The sequence below is a fragment of the Echinops telfairi genome, unplaced genomic scaffold (genome assembly GCF_000313985.2).
Source record: "Echinops telfairi isolate 266 unplaced genomic scaffold, ASM31398v2 ScPeMD7_2;HRSCAF=8, whole genome shotgun sequence".
Lineage (NCBI taxonomy): Eukaryota > Metazoa > Chordata > Mammalia > Afrosoricida > Tenrecidae > Echinops > Echinops telfairi.
The window spans coordinates 33748069-33756361 of NW_022103898.1; the positions used below are offsets into that span (position 1 = coordinate 33748069).

The 8293-nt window shown below is 44.1% G+C and overlaps 1 protein-coding gene across 4 annotated transcripts in view; it reads left to right on the forward strand.

Moving 5' to 3' along the window:
- Positions 1 to 2249: 2249 nt before the first annotated feature.
- Positions 2250 to 8293, forward strand: part of CEP83 (centrosomal protein 83) — a 142800-nt gene continuing 136756 nt past the window's right edge. For all 4 annotated transcript variants that reach the window (XM_004700392.2, XM_045293456.1, XM_045293452.1 and 1 more), the window contains exon 1: positions 2250 to 2297. The gene's annotated coding sequence lies outside the window, so the exon portion shown is untranslated. The remainder of the gene's footprint in view (positions 2298 to 8293) is intronic.

The window sequence follows — 8293 nt, forward strand, 5'->3', positions numbered from 1 at the left end:
ATTTTGTTAAATAAGGTTGTTATCAATTTAAATTTTGTACCAGTCAGGCAGGACAGTAATTGCTTTCCTATACCTTTACCATGATAGATGACATGGATCTCTTTGGAAGTTGAACAATTTTTTTCATCTGTTAATTGAACTGGCTTAACCAGTAAAACCAGTTGTGTGAAGTCATTTTCACCTCCCAGTGATCCCATTATTTGCTCCATGGAGGTTTTCACTACAATGAAAAAAATTTCAATGGTCTTTCTTAAGGTCCTTTTGGGTGGCCTTGTCTCCCACCTTTCTGTTAGTGGTTAGGCTAACTGTATAACCCCAGGACTCCTATCCACCACTGGATAGCCATTTGTCAGATACACTGATTTGTATTTTATAAAGCTTTTGTAGATAAGACAGCCTGGCTCCAATACTAGCTCTAGGTAACTTTGAAAAATGGAGATAATAAATGTATCTATTTTGCAGAGCTATAGAGTTTAAGATAATTCAGAAAAGCACCTGATAGATAAGTCTTCAGTAAAAAAACTATTTTTATTATTATACAAAGTACTCACTGCTACTGGGTCGATGCCAACTCATAGCAACCCTATAGTACATGGTACACTGGCCCTGTCAGTTTCTGAGGTAGTGAATGTTTTATGGGAGTAAAGCCCCCTTTTTCTTACGTAGAGTGGGTGGTGGTTTCGAACCGCAGACTTTGAAGACCGCAGCCCAACGCCATCAGGGCTCCACTTATAAAAAAGTGGGCTTCAAAAACTGAAGTAAAAGATAATGAAATTTCCCCACAAAATCCCCCTCGTATTATTCTGCAGTCCATGTGTGTGCAAATGGTTAATGTTTGGCCGCTAACCCAAAGACTGGGAGTTGAGTCCACTGAGATGCATTTTGGAAGTGATCTCCGTCTGAAAAAACAAAAACAAAACACCAACCAGTTTTTGTTTTGTTTTCCGGTTGGTTCCTCTTTCCTCATTCCATTGAAAAAGCTATTTCTCAGCTGATTCCAACCTAACTAGGGCTCGTTAACTTTGGGGTCAGAGTGAGCTGTGCCAGACAATGTGCGGAGAATTAAAAATCAAGGCACTCCATGTGAGGAGAGAGTGTCCACGAGGGGGCTTCCAAACGTTCATGACAAAATGGAATTTAAAGGAAGATTTCCACTACTTTTTTGGAAGCCTCTCCCTGTGTATTTCCTCCAGCACCTATTTGGAAAGGCTCAGGGCCTACCTTCATCCAGCCCTTGGCTTATTGATGGACGTTTTCAAACGCTAGGCTTCTCTCGTTCAATTCCAGTTTAGCACCGGAAGATACACGGTTCCCACGGGTATCCAGAGCAGGTCCTGAATTTGAGGGTCACGAATTACAAGGAGGGGCGGGAGCAGGGGCATCCTGTCCAGGGCCCCCCTGGGCGCTATCCGGTGAGCTGCCGCGAGGTGAGCGGAGCAGAGATCGCCGGCAGGTTACACCCCCTCACCTGGGCGCCCACGGGCCCCGCCGTACGCTGGCGGGGAGGACTGCGGGAGCCTCAGAGGAGGCCGAGGAGGGGAACAGAGGGGCGCGGGCAGGGGCGCGCCAAACGGACGGCAGCGGCTAAGGGAGACCCATTTCCTGCCTGACCCACGCGCGTCACCCCCACCCTCTGCGGCCCGGGCCCAGCCCTGAATTTTCCGTTCCCTCCAGCTGGGCTGAGGTGGTCTCCGGGAGGAACGCCGGGGCACCAAGTTCCCGCCGCCGCTGCCCGCTGCAACCTCAGCTCTCTCACCTCCCGCCTCCCACCAACGGCTTCCCACCGCGGCTGACGCAGGCGGCGTCGGTGACGTCAGCACAGGGGGCGGGACTTCCTGCTCCGCGCGCCCCCGGGTCTCGGGACGGAGCTCACTCCGGGAGGCGTGAGGGGCGGTGGGCGGGCGGCCGGCTTCGGGACCGGGCGTCGGGGCCGAAGTTGGTCCCGCACCTCTGAAGAGGCCCGTCCCCGGAGACGTCTGGGCTCCTCTCCGCCGCCGCCTCTCCGCCCTCGGAGCTTTCTGGGAGACCTCTGAGATTTCTCCGAGGGGCCCGCTGCCGCTCCTTCAGGCAGCCCGGGTCGCGAGCGGCCACCCGGTCCTCGCCCGGCTCAGCGGACCCGGCGGACATCCCCGGGGCGGGGGCGCCGCCCGGAGCGCCAATGCCTCGACGACCAGAGCTGAGCGCGTGCGGGCGGCTGGCGCGGCGGAGGCGGCCCCGGGCGGCGAGTGCGGCCAGCGCGCACGCCGGGGGCAGCGAACTTTAGCTTGCGCTCCTGGCGGGGACTGCGTCGGAGGCAGGTACGGAACCTTTCTTTCTCGGGCCGGGATCTTTTCCGTATTTTGGAAAACTCGTGATTTTTTTTTTTTTGGTGGTGGTGGGGGGGTTCGTTCCGAATCCTTTTTTTGTGATTAAAAAAAAAAAAGATTCGAGCGCGCGTTAGAGAAGTAGGCTGTAGCCAATGAAATGCACGTGAAACTCTTTGGGGGAGATTGTTGTTGCACTTCTTCGGGTGGTCTTGTCGCCAGTTTAATAATGGACTACCCTGAGAGGAGCTCCTGTTTTTCATTTGTGATGAGAAAGCCGGGCAACCTTTCCCCTTGGCCTTGAAAGTAAGTTTAGTGGGCGTTGACGGACCTTGCTGAGATAATGGCATGTATACCGGGTTTAAATGGGCACTGGGTGGAGGGAGCGTGGAGGGAGGGGAAAAATGGGGAGCTGATGCCGGGGGCTTAGGTGGAGAGCAAAGGTTTTGAGAATGATGAGGGCAATGAATGTGCTTGACACAGTTGATGTATGTATGGATTGTGGTAAGAGTTGTATGAGCCCCTAATAAAACGATTAAAAAATTATATGGACACTGGGTAAACGCTTCGTGTCCAACGTTTGACCATAGTAAGTGGACATTGTTCACTTAAAAAAGCTCACTGCCAAGTCTTTGAAAAGCCTTTGATCTGGTTGTAGTGATGAGAGTATTTCCAAAAACTCTTATGTGTAAGGAGAGCCTTATAGTGATTTTCTTCAAGCAGAGGATGTGGTTCCTATGTTCAGGCTAGCGGCACAGAGTACTTGAGTAGTGTGCAGCTGAGTAGGTTGTTGCAGCAGTGCTCCGGTTGCCAAGTAACCGCTCCATAAACAAGTCTCATATACAGTTAGTATATCATTAATTGCATCCCACAAATCTGCATCCAGAGTTCTCCACATTCCTAAGTTGAGTTTGTAGTGGTTATGAGTAATACCTTGCGATCCCATGGAGGTTTGACTTAAGGCACATTTTGTGTAGAATAAATTTCAGGGTCAGACAGGAACTCTCCAGGGAGTTCAATTGAATTTGAGTTGCTTTTCGTTTTTTTCTAGAATGGGGTTGGCTGGAATGCTCCCTTTACTTTGAGTATTTTCTAACCTGATGAAGTATGTAGGCTACAGTCAGGAATTTTTCTCAAATAATTTTGAGTTCCATGGAGCATTGGGAAATGGAAACACTGATTATTGACAGGTAGTTTTAAAGCCTTGGCTTAACCAATAACCCAGTCTGTCTCCCGGCACGGAACTCTTAAAGATGTGATTTGTAAGTCAGTTTCCAGAGCATTTTTTTTTCATGATCTTTTGAATGCAGTAACCTTTCAAAAAAAAAAAAAGTAGATGAGACATTTTGAGGCACAGTGAGATTAAATGGCTTCATTGAAATCAAACTACTAGGAATTAGAATTAAAAGCTTGGTGTTCCATCATAACCCTTACCGTGTTTTCCTTTCCCATAGAGAAGACAAAGAATGACTTATGTGCCCCAAATCCTCCATCAGAAGTCAGTAGTACATCATAGGAAATTCCTATTTAAGGAGCACAGGTGAATGAAATCTCAGTGAAAAGATTACTGAATTGTTAGAATTAAGACCTTTTAAAAAATTTCCTCCGTAATGTCTTTGTGCTTCATATAAATGAGTTTTATTTTAATCTTGCTAAACATAATAGATTCACTAAGAAATTTTCTTCAGTTGTCAAGTTTACATGCACTTTTGGGGAATACATAAATGGATCTATATAAAAACATTTTTGGAATACTCTTTCCTACTGATTGACATTCAAATTTCTTAATCTGAACTCTTCAAAAACTTTAAATTTGTCAAGTTTATGATCTTTATGGGAAACAAAAACTAGGTTCTGGCCAAACTGGTTTCTTCACTACCCTCTAAGCTTACAGTGTGGTTTTCCCTAGCCATACCCATTCCACCCTGTTTCCCCGAAAGTAAGACAAGACACCCAAAATAAGACCTACTTACAGTTTTGCCACTTGCTGAAATCAAGGCACCCCCGAAAATAAGGCCTATCCGACAAGAAGGCCCCCGAAACTATAGTAACCCTGGACTCTGGACCATAGCGGCAGGCGCTGCCTGCAGCTCACTGTTGGCTACAGTGCAGCCAGAGCAGACAGGAAGTGCGAGTCTCTCTTAATAAAACAATAAATGCATGTGTACCATATTCTTCTTCATGGAAAAATAAGCTATCCCCTGAAATTAAGACCGAGCACCTCTTTGGGAGCAAAAATTAATAAAAGACACTGTCTTATTTGCGGGGAAACAGGGTACCTATCTCACCTGATTTCTTCCCTAAAACCTAAATTGTACCCTTTCTTGAAAGTTCAATCCATTATGACCTCTGAAATGACCTTTGAAACCTTATCATACTTGTCAGTCACTCTTATTTGATATTTATACTTGTGCGTTTATTTTTATTTATGTGTATTTGTTTTCCATTCCAATTAGATTGTAAGTAACTTAAGGGCAAGATACCAGATCCAATGCACTCCCCCACCCCCACCCCTTCCAAAGCACAGTGAACGCTGAAAAAGATTGTTGAGAGATGAGAGTAAGGGAAGGGTAACTCTAAATCGTAAGCAAGGGGATTTAGATAATGGGGGATTCATTAGAGTCAGAAGGCAGGCTGTTTTCAGTTCCTAGAAAGTGGATGTTTGAGAATTTCCCATGACAGTATCAGTAGTAAGCGCTCCCTCATGAATGCTGACACTACTCCCCAGTGGACTTGGGGAGTTTGGTCAGTTTCCTGGTTCTTCCTTGGTAGAATCTTAGTTTTAAACATCTCACTAGTTCTCTTCCTCAGTGTCCTTGCATTCTTTTTCTCCCTTCTCTGTTTTCCTTTCTCCTCCCATCCCTGTTTTCCCAGTTCCTCATATTATCCCTTTAAATTTTACTTTTTGACTTGCTCAGGCTTATTTTATGAAATTATGCCAGTCCTTTTATCTGACCCTCATAAATGAACAATTTTCTAAAGTATATTTTTTACCAGGTGTGCCCTTTCTGGGTCATGGAGCATTCACTGACTTGTCAAGGCTAGTGCTCTTTCTTTTGAATTTAGTTCAGCATTGGCTCAGGATGGGACCCTGCTGGTACAGTGGGTTAGGTGTTGGTCTGCTAAATGAAAGGCTGGCGGTTCAAACCCATGAGCCACTCACTCAAAGGGAGAAAGACAGGGCTACTGCTTCCCTAGAGAATTAGAGCCTCCCAGACTCGATAGAGCAGTTCTACTCTGTCATATAGGGTTGCTATGAATCATAATTGACTTGATGACAGTGGATTTGGCTTTTAGCCCAAGATGAAAGAAGCTAAGAAAATCTGAAAACACTCAGTTATTTAATTTTTTTTCTTTAAATTGTGACTTTAAATCATTTTGAAGGAAACTGTAGCTACTCGTTCTCTTTTGAAAACTACCTGTCATTTTTAGTAAGTTTTTCTTGAAAAATTGCAGGTCAATTTTAAAGTTGTACTATAAAGCCTGTGACTGATGATTATAAAAAAAGAGCTATATCATTACTTTTCTAATCTTGCTTTGATTCAGTTGTTCCTTAGTGAGCTCGCCTCCCTAGCTTCTGTGGTGTTGCCCAGTAACAATTGCAGTATAACATAGCAACCACAGAAAACATACAGTTGGACTACAGGGATTTTCCTCATGAAGGTGCAGTGCCTATCAGTAAGATACTGATAAGCTTAAAGAGCATACACTTGGAGGTATTTTTCAGAATGGCAACAAATTACGCATATTGTTTTTGTGTGCAGATTCATGATAAATATGTATTGGATTGAATTTTAGTGTATGAGAAGGGTATGTAAAAGGTGGGTTCAATTAAAGACTGGCCTACTCTGGGTGAAAAACTGTTATTAATTAGCAGCAGAGATTTCACAACGGATATAGTCAACAAGAGCTGCATAGGTGAAGCTGAAATGGTTTTTAGTAACATTTTTGTATTATTTCTGGAGGTTCATAAGGAGCCCAGTTGTCATCATGGTTATGTGTTGGACTGTTAATGGCAAGATTAGCAGTTACAAAGCACCAGCTGCTCTGAGCTCCTGTAAAGAGTTATTATTTTGGAAACTGACGGGGCCAGTTCTGCCCTGTGCTATAGGGTCACTATGAGTTGGCATCAACTTGATGGCAGTAGGTTTGGTTTGAGTCTGGAAGCTTGTGGAAAACTTGGGTCAATAGCTTCACTAAGCTATTATATATAATAGGTTTTATGATTTTGTGGGAGGAGAATTTTGATTCAAGAAACCAAGGCTTGACTGGGTGAGCCACTTAACCTTTCTTGGCCTGTCTTCTTATTTGAAAAAAAAAAAAAATCTATCATTTACTTCAGGAATTGTGTGCTTCCAATATTTACTTCTCTGGTTCATTGACTTAGTGTTTGGGGGCCCATTATATGTCTTGCACTGTGCTAGGCATGGGGGAGGTACTGAATGCACCTAATTTTACCACAAAAATTGTGTTAAAAATGTGCTGAGGAAACTCGGCTTATACACGAGTATATATGGTAGTTGTTTTTTTTTTTACTATAACATGCCAAGGCCATAAGGATAAACAAGAGTGCTATGGAGGCATGTAGGAGGAACACCCAACGTGGAACCTAGAACTCTGCTGCCGCAGGAGAGGTTTTCATGGAAAAAGTAATACTGAATCTGAGTTTTGACGTTGGTGAGATTCAGCTGAGTGAAAAGAGTTGGGAACCAGTGGGTGTGGAACTGCAAGTTAAGTGAGATTGGAGAATAAGTAAGAATCAGCTTGGAGAGGGGGAAGGGTTTCTATTCTTTTTGAGGGATTTGTACATTTACACCTTAAACATGTTTGTTCATCATATATTTGGCCCTTTACTTTGTAGCAGGTACTAAGATAGGAACTGGGGTAGCGGTAAGACAGATCTGGACGTGCCATGTTAGGGAGGGTATATATGCTTAAGTGAGGAATCAGTTCAGTTCCCTACATACTATAACTAAGTTCTTTAAATGTTTGCTTCTCCTATTTGATCTAAAACTTGTTCACATTTGTGATCAAATATCTCAAATGGTCACTCACCATTTCTAGAGGCATACACATTCCTCATTCTCAGGATGACTGTTTCATACCATTTTCCTAAATCTTCAATATCTCTTCTTTCCACTCTCATTTGATAACTTGCTGTGTTAGTCCAAGTAGACTAGAGAAACAAATTCATAGAGACACTCATATTTGTATAGGAAAGAGCTTTATGTACAAGACTAATCGAATATTGAGAAAACATCCCAGCCCAGTCTAGATCAAGTCCATAAGTCCAATATTAGCCCACGTGTCCCATACCAATCTATAAAGTCCTCTTCAGACTCACGAAACATATGCAGTGATGCAGAATGCAGGGGGTGGGAAGCCTTGTGGATCCAGGGTTGGTATAAGCATCTCAGCGCTGGCAGGGGCCTCCATATGGCTTCTCCAGGTCCAGGCTATCATTGCCATCAGTATAGCTTCATGTGTCTTGTCAGTAGAGAGTCTCTCAGGGAGTGAGCAGAAAGAGAAAATGTCTCCTGCCTCCAAGGAGGAATTATAGGAGTTCCCAGAATCCTCAGGAGAAGGCCATGCCCATACAGAGGCCTCATTGGCTATATCCTGATTGACAGTCTAGACTCCACCCCTACACTCAATCCTCAAATTGACACCAGATTATGTAACTACCACACTTGCCTAATAAGAGAAAATCATTTTTAGTCATATGGGAGTTAACTCATTTTCACTAACTCTCTACAGAACCCCATGAGTTAGACCCATGCATTCTGTCTTCCCTAAGTGTCAACATGTAGAAATTGTTTTGCTCCAAGTCCTGCTCATTTGCTTTTGTCCTGGGTCCTGAAGTTCTTTTCTCCTTAGGACTTTGACCTTATTTCTTCTTCTTTTTTAAATCATTTTATTAGGGGCTCATACAACTCTTATCACAATCCATACACACATCAATTGTGTAAAGCGCATTTGTACATTCATTG